Raw genomic sequence first — 13,285 nt, forward strand, 5'->3', positions numbered from 1 at the left:
TAACATGGTATTTTATTTCACCATAGTAGACTGCTGGGAAATCTCTGGAGGCCCTGGCAGCTGCATCTTGTCTTTAATATGAAGCCTGGGGGGAAGAGAAAGGGAGAGAGACTCATAATTCACAAGAGGCACAGCCATAAGAAAGCCATTCTGAGCAACTGAATCAGACACAGAGGGGGAGCTGCTATTCCATTCCACAGTCAAGAATGCTTTTTGTCTTTCTTTCTCTCCTTATCGGCTGTGTCCTCATGAAAAGATCATTTATGGATGGTGGAATGAGTGCATCAGAGCCAGCTTCTGTTCTTTCCTTCTCTTCCCCCATTGCTGTGGTTCTGTAAAACAGATCCTTTGTTAAAGACTGAAACAGCAGATGCAGCTCAGATATTATCGTAAATAATTGGGGAGGGAGTATTTTATCTTGAATTGGTCTAACACCATTTTTGTGTTGAAAGTAGTTCTTTCTATTGCTGATCCAAATATTCTAGAAAGTTGAGAGGCCTATAGCAAAGCAATATTTTACATGTATCTCTTTAAAATGATGCAAAGTATGGGAAGAACTAATAATGTCAATTAAGTAATACGTAGAATAAATGGACCCAAATGGCTTATGGGCTGGAATGAATTGGGAGTGGGGGCTTGTTGAAGAGGTAATAGAAACAGTTAGATAAAGTATGAGTAAAGGCATTGGGTTGGGCATGGACTTAGTGAGTGTAAAAAGTAGGTGTAAAAAAAGATTTATTTATTAGTTACACAGAATTAGAATTATTAACAGAAGGAAAAGGTGCTCAAGTTCTGAAGAAACTAAAAGTAAGTGTAATGTTTTAGACTATTTCAATAATCAATTAGTTGCTATCCATGATCATATTTGTGAAAAAATGTTTTAGATATAGTTGACAAAATGATTTATAATTTATATTTTATAATACCACTAGTCACAGAATAATGATGCAGAACATTGTGGTGCATTTTCTTTCAAAAACTTTTTTTTCAAAGTTTAGACTCCCCAGAGGCAGATCCTAATATTAGAATTCAAGGGCAAGTAGTTTATTTAGGAGGTGATTCCAGAAAACACCATTAGGGGAGTGAAAGTAGTAAGATGGAAGGAAAAGAAGCCAAAAAAGGGGTATGTTCTCAGACAAATCAGTTGGAGTGCAGTCATGCTGGGGAACTCAGAGCTGTTTCACTGAGGAATGAGGAAGCTAGAGTATTTATCCACTAACTCCTGTCAGTTGAGAATTGATATGGGGGGCATTCGCTCTCCAAATGAGTCTCTCTGGGCCAGAAAAAGAATCCTAAGCAGAGATTGCAATTATTTGCAACCAAGATACCTCAGTGTGTAGTGGGGAAATTGGTGCTACATTAGTAAACAGAAATTACATTTCTATTTGTAAAAATAGCTTTCCATGTATTAGGTATTATACTACACATTTTACTTGCATTAATTCATCTATTTCTCAGAGAAGTGCTATAAGGTAGGTGCTACTCTTATCCCCTGAGGCTTAGATACTGGGATTAAAGGCTCTAGAAGAAAATATAAGAGTCATACTCCCACAGATAAATACCTGGAGTCAAAGGATGCTATACTTTCCAAAAGAGTTTTAATAATAACCTTATTCCCCTAGCTCCTCCCTCTGGCACATTTTCTCCTCTTTCTACCAACAAAGAGGTTTTTTTCTTTGCAACTGTAAAAGTCTCTGTCTCTGAAAGAAAAATTTATTTGAAAACAAAACCTTGAAACATGAAGGATCTTTCATGGATACCTGTCAATTGTGTCTATTCAGCATTTCCCCCCCATCTTCTTCCAGTAGTATATATTATTTCATTTGGGAGAAATGATCCACCCCTTCTTGTAGCTTTAATGGGTTGCCAAACCAGTCTTCAGCCTGGTGAACCTCAGATCCAGACTTGACCAACATAGTTCCATCTACTTGGCCACAGGAATTGCCTAGAAATGTGTTTGTGCATCAGGCTGAGCCGGTTAGGGTCTGTCCCTGGGACTTTGTATCAGGCTTGGGGAAAGAGATTGTTATCACCAGACTGAGATGATACAACCAGCAATGGTCTGAATCATGCTCTTCTTCTTCCCCACAGCAAGGTAGGGCAAGCCCATCTGCAGTAAGAGATGATGTAAACAGAACAGAGAGGTGAAGCGAGTGGACAGAGAAAGAGAGAGAAACAGGGACAGAGATATAACTGCATTGCTAACTCTCTGTAATCCTTTGAGGTCCACTCCTCCTGGACTTCCTATCGCATGAACCAAATAAAAATAAACTGATAAATGGAAATCTTACTCCTTCCTTCATCTTTCCTTTTTTCTTTCATCCTTGTTTACTTACTTGTTTGTTTATAGCTGGTTTGACTTGGGTTTCTGTTTCTTTCTTTCTTTTTTTTTTTCTGTTTCTTTTTTAAAGAAAATAATTTACTTATTTCTTTATTTTTGGCTGTGCTGGGTCTTTTTTTTACTGCGTGGACTCTCGCTAGTTGCAGAGAGTGAGGACTACTCTGTAGCTGTGGTGTGCAGCTTTCTCCTTGTGGCGGTCTCTCCTGTTGGCGAGCACCGGGTTTAGGGCATGCGGGCCCCACCCAGGTTCTAGAGCATAGGTTCAGTAGTTGTGGCACCCAGATTTAGTTGTTCCGTGGCATGTGGGATCTTCCTGGATCAGGGATCAAACCAGTGTCTCCTGGACTGGCAGGCAGATTCTTTACCACTGAGTCACCAGGGAAGCCTGGGTTTCTGTTTCTTGCAACCAGATTGCTGACTAATTCAGGATCAAGTGCATTCTGACCATGAAGGATACTTGTGGCCCTTAAGTTATATATTGGTGTAAGAGAGCAGGGGATGAAGAGAATCAAATTATGAGAGGACAGGCATGACCTTCTTTCATCCTTCATAACTATTTGCCTCCATAATTCTCAGGTTAATTTCAACTCTCTGAGGCATGAAGGGAGGCCCCTGCCTTCAGGAAATATTGAATTGCAATAGCAGCATGAAGCCTGGTTTCCTATTGACTGCTGTCTTTGCCTGCAGCTACTGATGGCCTTCATCAGTAGAAAGCTAACCAATCAGACCCTCTGAGTTTTCCTTCCTACTCTTGAAACTCAAGGACATGGAGAACTCTGGTCTTATGGGGCACAAACTGATGGTTCTGTGCGTTGTAACCATGGCTTAAGCAGACTTTGACTTGTGTGATCCTCTAGAGAGTTAGCAGATCTAATATCTCAACATGCTTTTATTAATCTGGAAGCTCTGACATACTTGAAAGAATAGTTGACATTTACTAAACATTTACTGTATGCAGGCAATGTACACTTGGGTTTCCTGTAGGCTACTGTAATGTAATCCTCATCGAATCCATCAAAGTAGGGATTATTAGCCCCTTTAATGGAGGAAGAAACTGAAATTCAAAGAGGTTAACAGTCAACAGCGCCACACCCAGGCCTGTAAGACTGAAAACTTCCCCTTACCCCTCCACATACTCTAGTCCCAGAGTAAATGACTAATAGCTTCCCTTGCTAATAGTTTTAGGTTTAGCACATTCACTTTTGGGATACACAACAAAGCTAGAAATTTAATCCTAAACTCCCAAGCACAACTTTTAGAAAGGCTCTCTAACTCTTTGCCATTGGTTTAGTCAGTGGTCCTTAAACTGGGTTTGGAGACCCCCTAATGGGTGGATTTTCGTAGCAAATCGGCTAAACTGTAATTAGGGCACCCAGCACTCTCTTGCCTATATTAGCCCCAGGTCAGTGTGGGCTTTAAGAGACATGTTACGTGAACTGGGATGTGACTCAGTGGAGCAGCAGCTTGATTTGTTTTGCACATGGAAGGCTGCTGTAGGCACAGGTGTTGTTACAGTTGATACATGTTGTGGCTGACCTGCTGGCTTGTGTTGGGATGGAAGAGAAGCCAGGCCTCCAGCTTCTCCAACCTCCCCGACTCCTGGACCAGATACGTATTTAGCTCCCTGATGAAGGACACCAGCTTCTCCTAGAGATTACCACATCATGAAAACTGGTGGCTCAGAGGCCCTTGCTTTCTTCACTTCACAGTTTTCTTTCCCAAATGCTTTCTCTGAGGATTTCAGGCTTCAGCACCAAACACAAAACCAAAAGGCTCACATAAGCTGTGTAACGAGGTCCCCTAGTTGTGTGATATTACATGCCTATAATAAATCCCATATTGAATATATATATTTCCTACTGTTCTGCTTTTCTAATTGAACCTTGATTAGTTCCTTACATCTGGGATAGGGGAAGAATTCGATACAGTTTTAAGGGAATCAACTTACAAATCTTCAACCTCCTAATTCTTTCATAAATATGATCTGCTAAGAATAAGCCAGTTTGGTTTTCCAGGAAGAAGATGCTGAGAGTTCAGAGTACAAATGTTCCACAGGGAAGTAGCACTCATGAAAGAAAAAAGAAGAAAGCAGGATTGGGCAGCTGGAGTCGCCAGACTATAATAAGGATCCCACAACATCTCTGCCAGATAATTGGGGAGCTCCGGAGATAAGACTGCCCCTTCAAAGTATTCCTGTAGGGTGGAAATAGCCAGGCCCCTGTGCAGCAGCCTTGCTCATTGGTGGGGGTCGTCCCCAGGGAGTATGACCTCCACTGAGAAACTGAGGAATCTCAGCTAGACACATTCCTCCTAGTTGGGCAGCAAGTGTTTTCTTGGAGGGATATCTGAGCAGCACATTTCCATGTCTGCCACCTTACTCAACCCAGATCTTACAATAGGGTTTTGCCCTGGGCTATGAAAACCTACGCTGAAATACTGATTTAGGTACCAATTCATCAATCCATTGGTATCATGAAAGAGGGATCATTCTAAATCAGTATTTCTCAACCTTTTTTTCATTATTGTTTATCCCCCTACCCCCTAAGGCCTTTTAAGACATTTTTTCCTGTCTCCCCACCATCCAATATTACAGTCATACTGTGTATATGTTTATGACTATATGTACTGTGCTTTCTACATAAAAAGAGTAACAGTTTTTTCATCTCTTAAGAACCAATTTTCACTCCCTTGTGGACATCTCCCCTATGTAGAATGTATGTTCTAGATTAAAAGACACTTAAGGGATATAGCAACCAGATGCAATATACACCCAAGATTGAATCCTGGATTGTATAAACCATCCCATAAAGGGCATTTGGGGGACATGTGAGAAATTTTAACACGGACAGGCTATTTTCGTTAAGTGCTACAGTGCTATTTTGGCTGTGTAGGAAAACATTCATTTTTTTGTAGATACATATAAAAGTAAAAATCAAGAAAGAAATACTCGTTTGGTAATGACATGTTTGTTTGTTGTTAATCAAGCTTCCTTCCATGCACAGAGCCTCCCTCCTTTACCTGTCTTACTCGTATTTCTGAGTGAAGTTGGCATTAGAAGTAGAATAACTGGGGAACCTCTGTGGAGAAGCTCTAGATTTGGAACAGCTGAACAGTGTAAGTTAGTGATGCTGATTCTCTTAAAGTTAACTGGAATGTCTTGCAAGACAAGCAAATTTTTTGTATTTGGATAGAACTGGTTTATAAAATTTTCATATGACCTCCTTAAGATTTGAGGTATTTTATTCTTTGGGAAGTTATAATCTATTTTACCAAATAGTGTCATGAAGTATTTATCTTAATTACAATTTATCATCATCTTATCCTCTGATGAAAAATTTTCAGTGACAAAATATGTGAGGAGTTCCATAGTCTTAAAAATTCTTTTGGGGGTTATGTAAGCAACATATTTAAGGATTCCTGGGCTAAGAAAATACACTTCAAGTAAAGGAGGCCCTGCTTTTTTCCTTTCTAGGAGCCAGTGGCTAATTATAGGCACCCAAGACACCTGATTAGGATTCCAGACTGATGGCAGCCCTTTGCTTTTGTGGATAGGAATCAAGTTTATTTCAATAAAGTAATTTTCCCCCTTTTTTCTCAATTTAACACCCACAGTGACAGATTCCACTGTCACACAGCCGCAGGCACATGAGTGGTCTTTATACAAGGATCTTACATAAGGGTACAATTGCCTCCTGCAACTTTTTCCCCAAACTGTATAAACCCCGCTCTTCACTTTTCAGAGACATCCCTTCCCCCATCCTGCTTGTTGGTGGGTGAAAGAGAAATTACTCCAAATAGCAAAGAGATCACTTTTGTTATTTCCAATCAGTGGTGAGATTGAAAAGTGAAATGTGAGGGGCTGTATGTTTTTTTCAGATAGGATGAATCACTGGCATGCAGCTTTTTGAAGGGTGTCTAAATCATTTCACATAGCACACTTTTAAATAAAAGCCCTCCCATAAGGTTGAAGCATCTGGCATGATATATGTTCTTCCAGATTTCTCAAGAGTCTGAGCTTCCCAAGGCACGCTGTGCCCCACCTTTCAGGTTTTTTTCCTACTTAATTTTCTGGCATGTCTCCCTGTCAGGTCCTGCATATCATTCTCATTACTGCTGACTTTGAATCTGTAGTCTTGGCGTAAGTTTGGAAAATTCCAACGAGTAATGTCCTACCAGTTTTTAGGCCAGAAGTAGAATTCTAACAAGATCTGCTTGTTGCTCACAGAGTCGGTGACTCTTGGAAGATGATTACAATCGGCTGTCAGGATTTAGATGGGCTACAACCCCTCAAATCTCAAGCCCTCAACTCTCTCTCTTGACCCCAGGCCTGCATTTCCGACTGTTTTCTGTGCATGATCTTCTTGAAAACCCATGGTGGCGTCAAACTCAAGATGTCCATGCTGGAACTGCTAGCCTTCCCCTTTAATGTTTTCTGCAGGGGTGCTCCACCAGGTTAAGCTTCCTGTGGTACTGTTTGGTTTCTGTCACATCCTCTAGGATAAAAGTCTCCGGTGGTTCACCATTGTCTATAAGATAAAATACAGATTCTTTTCCTGGTATTCAAAGTCCTGATACTCCAGTTGGACTGGTTCATTTTATATTGCCCAAGCAAGCCGCCTACTTAAGTCTGTCAGGTTTTTGGTCAAATGTTCTCACATTCTGGAATGTTCTATTCTTATCTATTTATTTTTCCTACAAATATTCATGTTGCTCTTCTAATTTAACCCAGATTGCTTGGCTTTCCCCTCATTTCCTTGAAGTCTCTGCTCAAATGTCATCACATGAGTAAGGCTTTTCTTTAACACTCTTTAATATTAATATTAATATTACAAAAAGTTACCCCTGACTATCTCCCACACTTTCTTTTTTTTTTTCCCCATTTAGGTTGTTACAGAATATTGAGCAGAATTGCCTGTGCTGTACAGTAGGTCTTGGTTGGTTATTCATTTTATTTTATTTTTTTAAGTTTTGAATTTTCTTTTTTTTTTTTTTTTTTTTACTTTATTTTACTTTACAATACTGTATTGGTTTTGCCAAACATTGACATGAATCCACCACGGGTGTACATGCGTTCCCAAACATGAACCCCCCTCCCACCTCCCTCCCCATAACATCTCTCTGTCTCCCACACTTTCTATCCCTATCCTTTCTGCTTTATTTATTTTTTTCCACAGGACTTATCACCATGTTATTTATTCCTGTATTGTTTATCTGCCTCCAAGGGGACAGAAGCAGATGATATTAAATAGAGGTGGCAAGTATACACAGAAGAACTGTACAAAAAAGATCTTCACGACCAAGATAATCATGATGGTGTGATCACTCACCTAGAGCCAGACATCCCGGAATGTGAAGTCAAGTGGGCCCTAGAAAGCATCACTACGAACAAAGCTAGTGGAGGTGATGGAATTCCAGTGGAGCTATTTCAAATCCTGAAAGATGATGCTGTGAAAGTGCTGCACTCAATATGCCAGCAAATTTGGAAAACTCAGCAGTGGCCACAGGACTGGAAAAGGTCAGTTTTCATTCCAATCCCAAAGAAAGGCAATGCCAAAGAATGCTCAAACTACCGCACAATTGCACTCATCTCACACGCTAGTAAAGTAATGCTCAAAATTCTCCAAGACAGGCTTCAGCAATATGTGAACCATGAACTTCCAGATGTTCAAGCTGGTTTTAGAAAAGGTAGAGGAACCAGAGATCAAATTGCCAACATCTGCTGGATCATGGAAAAAGCAAGAGAGTTCCAGAAAAACATCTATTTCTGCTTTATTGACTATGCCAAAGCCGTTGACTGTGTGGACCACAATAAACTGTGGAAAATTCTGAAAGAGATGGGAATACCAGACCACCTGACCTGCCCCTTGAGAAACCTGTATGCAGGTCAGGAAGTAAGAGTTAGAACTGGACATGGAACAGCAGACTGGTTCCAAATAGGAAAAGGAGTACGTCAAGGCTGTATGTTGTCACCCTGCTTATTTAACTTCTATGCAGAGTACATCATGAGAGACACTGGGCTGGAAGAAGCACAAACTGGAATCAAGATTGAAAGGAGAAATCTCAATAACCGCAGATATGCAGATGACATCACCATTATGGCAGAAAGTGAAGAAGAGCTAAAAAGCCTCTTGATGAAAGGGAAAGAGGAGAGTGAAAAAGTTGGCTCAAACCTCAACATTAAGAAAATGAAGATCATGGCATCTGGTCCCATCACTACATGGGAAATAGATGGGGAAACAGTGTCAGACTTTATTTTTTGGGCTCCAAAATCACTGCAGATGGTGAATGCAGCCATGAAATTAAAAGATGCTTACTCCTTGGAAGAAAAGTTATGACCAACCTAGATAGCATATTCAAAAGCAGAGACATTGCTTTGCCAACAAAGGTCCATCTAGTCAAGGCTATGGTTTTTCCTGTGGTCATGTATGGATGTGAGAGTTGGACTGTGAAGAAAGCTGAGCACAGAAGAATTGATGCTTTTGAACTGGGGTGTTGGAGAAGACTCTTGAGAGTCCCCTGGACTGTAAGGAGATCCAACCAGTCCATTCTGAAGGAGATCAGCCCTGGGATTTCTTTGGAAGGAATGATGCTAAAGCTGAAACTCCAGTACTTTGGCCACCTCACGCGAAGAGTTGACTCATTGGAAAAGGCTCTGGTACTGGGAGGGATTGGGGGCAGGAGGAGAAGGGGACGACAGAGGATGAGATGGCTGGATGGCATCACTGACTCGATGGACGTGAGTCTGAGTGAACTCCGGGAGATGGTGATGGACAGGGAGGCCTGACGTGCTGTGATTCATGGGGTCGCAAAGAGTCAGACATGACTGAGTGACTGAACTGAACTGAACTGAAGGGGACAGAGATTTTCATTAGTTCTGTCCATTGGTGGAGTGTCAGCAACTAGAAAAGAACCTGGCACATAATAGGAATATGGTAAATATTTATGAATTAAATAAGTGAATGAATAAACTCTGAAAATACTTAAGAGCATTTAGAATGAGCCTGGCACTCTCCTGCATTCTGGAGAGGTGCAGTTCTTTTAGAAGCACACAGTCATGGGGAGAAAAATATGAAGTTAAAAAAATGGAAGTATTTATCAAGTTCAAGTGGAGCTTGTACATGTAAGAAAGAGAAAAGAATTACAGTATTATTCTTGGGCTTCTACTATGTTTCAGGTGAATTCACATTCTGGTCTCGTTTAAGTTTCACAATGATGCAATCCAGTAGGTTTTATTATTTCTAATTTTGTGGGTAAGAAAACTGAAGGTAAGTAATTTCTCCCAAAGTTTTTTGCTAATAGGTAGTTAAAATCAGAAGGAATTTAAAATCATGCAAAAATCTTCTCATGCAAAGGTCTTCTCATGCAAAAATCAGTATGCTTTGCACTATCCTCGGTTGCCTCTCAAGTTATTAGGGAATGAATATATTTAACTTAACCTGTGGAAGGCACCATGAAGTAGGTGCTATTTGCGTGATGAATGATACGTTCATCAAAGCAGAGAAAAAATGGCGGATAGCTACCCTCTGTGTAAACTTCCCAGCTCACCACAGTCCACAGGTTCTTTCCATTCTGACCTCTCATTCCCTTCTATAATACTAATTCATTAAATAAACATTTGACTATCTGCTATGTGCCAAGTAATGTTCTCTGCTCTGGTGCTAAAGTAGCGAATAAAACAAAATTCCTGTTTCCATGGAGATTTCATTCTCTAAATATTTTGTGTAATATTGGGAGAAAGCAGGACATTTCAAATTTAGAGAATTCAGATCAGTATTGTAGCTTCATTATAACTAGCAGAGGACCTTAGAGAAGTCATTTAAACACTCTGAATTTCAATGTCTATATTTGGAATAGGAATAACTACCCATCTCACCAAAACATGATATTGTAAGAATTGAACAGGATGAAAATACTTTGAACCATGAAGCACTGGATAATTCTGTCTTATTAAATGTAACACGACATTGATTTTAAGAAACACTATTATTTTACATACTATTAAGAAATTTTTAAAATGACATGCCATTGACAGTAAGACCCATGCCAATCTCAGAGGTGTCAAAATGTGGGAAAAAATTATGTATCTCAGAATTGTTGAAATATGGTATAAGAAAGCTAGTATTGTCATTCTAGTATGTAGCTACATATGCTCTATTATGTAGCATAAAGTTCAGAGAGGAACGGATTGAGCAACATACGATGGAGTAGATCAATAAGACAAGTGATAGAGTATTTCTTAGAGTATTTCTTGAGTCTATTTTTGTACATAATTTCTTCTTGGATAAAATAATTACAGCCTTTTTCTATGTTGTAGTATTTTGGAGCTCCAACCACCTATTTTCCTATGACTAATGCCACCATTCTGGTCCCAGAACACTGTGTATGCATGCTAAGTCACCTCAGTCATGTCTAACTCTTTGTGACCCTATGGATTGTAGCCTGCCAGGCTCCTCCATCCATGGAGATTCTCTAGGCAAAAATACTGGAGTGGGTTGCCATGCCCTCCTCCAGGGGGCCTTACCAACCCAGGGATCAAACCTGTGTCTCCTGCATTGGGAAGTGGGTTCTTTACCACGCACGCCACCTGGGAAATCCCCTAGAATACTGCTGCTGTTGCTAAGTCGCTTCAGTCGTGTCCAATTCTGTGCGACCCCATAGAGCACTACTTGTGCTATTATACAAGATAGGAATAAGTTTTTTATTTGTACAAGAAGTAAAGGTCTCTGTTTCAAGTCCTTATCCTAATTAATAGAACCACATGCACACAGTACCTTCTTCATGAAAACTTGCCTGTATCAGGAAAATGGTGCTTTACTAGAACATTTTTTTTTCAACCATATGGGCATTGTTAACTGTGTAAATGAGATCTCGCTCTCTTTTCCTCCTTTGCTTTTATTTCTTCCCCTTCACTCCTGCACATCATCTGCTTTTCCCTTTTGCTTTGGCTCTTAGGAAACCATAAGACAGACCTATACTTCCTTATAAGGTTCTAAATTCAGTTTCATCCTTTTTGCCTGAACTTTACTTTTTTTTTCTCCTAAATCCTAACTTATTTTTTCCAATATTTCATTATAAAATTTATTGACTAGAAAAATATGACAGAATTTTATATTAACACCCATATATCCTCCATCTAGATTCTATGATTAACCTTTTACTGTACTTTATCACATGCCTGTCCATATATACATCCTCCTTTTCAATTACTTTTTGATGTGTTTCAAAGTAAATTGTAAACATCTATACACTTTACCCCTATATGTTTTAGTATATATATCACTAACCCAAAGTCAATATTTGATTATAGTTCTTTTCTGTTTTTGAGTAATATAAAATTGACATACAACAAAGTGCACGTACCTTAAATACACCATTCAAAGATTTTTGACAAATGCATATATTTGTGTAACATAAATCCTGATCAAGATACAGAATATTTCCATCAGTCTAGCAAATTCCTTCATGTCTTTTCTTTCATCCTCACAACCGCAGAGGCACCTACTGTCCTGATTTTTTCTCCTGCTGTAGATGAGTTTTACCTGTTTTAGAACTTTATATAAATGGAATCACACAATAAGTATTCTTATATAAATCTTTTATCATTCAACATAATGTTTAAAGATTCATCCACACTGTTATGTGTACCAGAATTTGTTTCCTTATACTGCTGATTAGTATTCCATTGTATGAATATACCTCAGATTGCTTAGCAATTACAGCTGCTATGAATGTTTTTGTACAAGTCGCTTTGGAGAAATGCCCTCATAACTCTGGCCACATTTCTAGGAGTGGAATTGCTGGGTCATAGGGCAGATACATGTCTAATTTCATAAGAAACAGTCAGTCCTTTTCCCAAAGTGATTATATCATCAACACTACATGAGAGTTCAGGTTGTTCTATGTTCTCCCAACATTTAGTGTTGCCAGTCTGTTTTTTCAAATTATTTTAGTTTTTCAGGCACATAGTAGTATCTTGGCTTTAATTTATATTTCGCTGATAATTAATGATATTAAGTATGTTTTAAACTGCTTATAGGCCATTAATATATCTTCCATTGTGTAGTGTCTGTTTAAGTTAATCCAAATTGACTTGTATGGTTCTTCAAATCTTTGAGATATAGGAATTCTTTACATATTTTAGATACTAAAACTTTGTCAAAGGTATGTCTTGCAAATATTTTATATCAGTCTATGATATATTTCTTTGTATTTCATTAACACTGTCTTTTTACGAGTAAAAGTTTAAAATTTTGGTATAATCTATCAATTTTTAAATGGTTTTGCTTATCTTATCTAAGAAAACTTTGCTATTCAAAGTTGGAAAGATACTCTCCTCTATTTTTTTCCAGAAGCGTTAGAGTTTTCACTTTTACATTTAGGTCAGCAATCCCTCTTGAATTAATTGTGTGTCATGTGAGGTGGGTGTGGGTGTGTGTGTGTGTGTCAATGTTTATTGTTTTTCTATTTCAGTACCTAGTCCCAGGCTTCCCAGGTGGCACAAGTGGTAACGAGCTCGCCTGCCAATGCAGGAGATTTAAGAGATGAGGGTTTGATCCCTGGGTTGGGAAGATCCCCTGGAGGAGAACATGGGAAATCCCATGATAGAGGAGCCTGGCAGGCTACAGTCCATAGGGTTGCACAGGGTCAGACACGACTGAAGTGATTTAGCATGCACGCAAGCACCTAGTCCCAGTACCCAATCTATTTTTTTAAAAAAACTTGCACTTTATACATTTTTGTAAGATTACTCAAATATTTTTGAAGCAAGCAACAATTGGATTCTGCTTAAAGGCCAAAGGATGCCTTCATGAGTCTTCTTACAGTGCTGTGATGGGTAATATTCTCCCAACATAGACTATTAAAATAGAACTCCACACTTCCCCACAATAAAAGATGTTCTGTGTCCCCTTTAGCCTTGGCCTTGAGTTATTCACTTTCCTGCCT

Source organism: Ovis aries, chromosome 4 (genome assembly GCF_016772045.2).
Source record: "Ovis aries strain OAR_USU_Benz2616 breed Rambouillet chromosome 4, ARS-UI_Ramb_v3.0, whole genome shotgun sequence".
Classification (NCBI taxonomy): domain Eukaryota; kingdom Metazoa; phylum Chordata; class Mammalia; order Artiodactyla; family Bovidae; genus Ovis; species Ovis aries.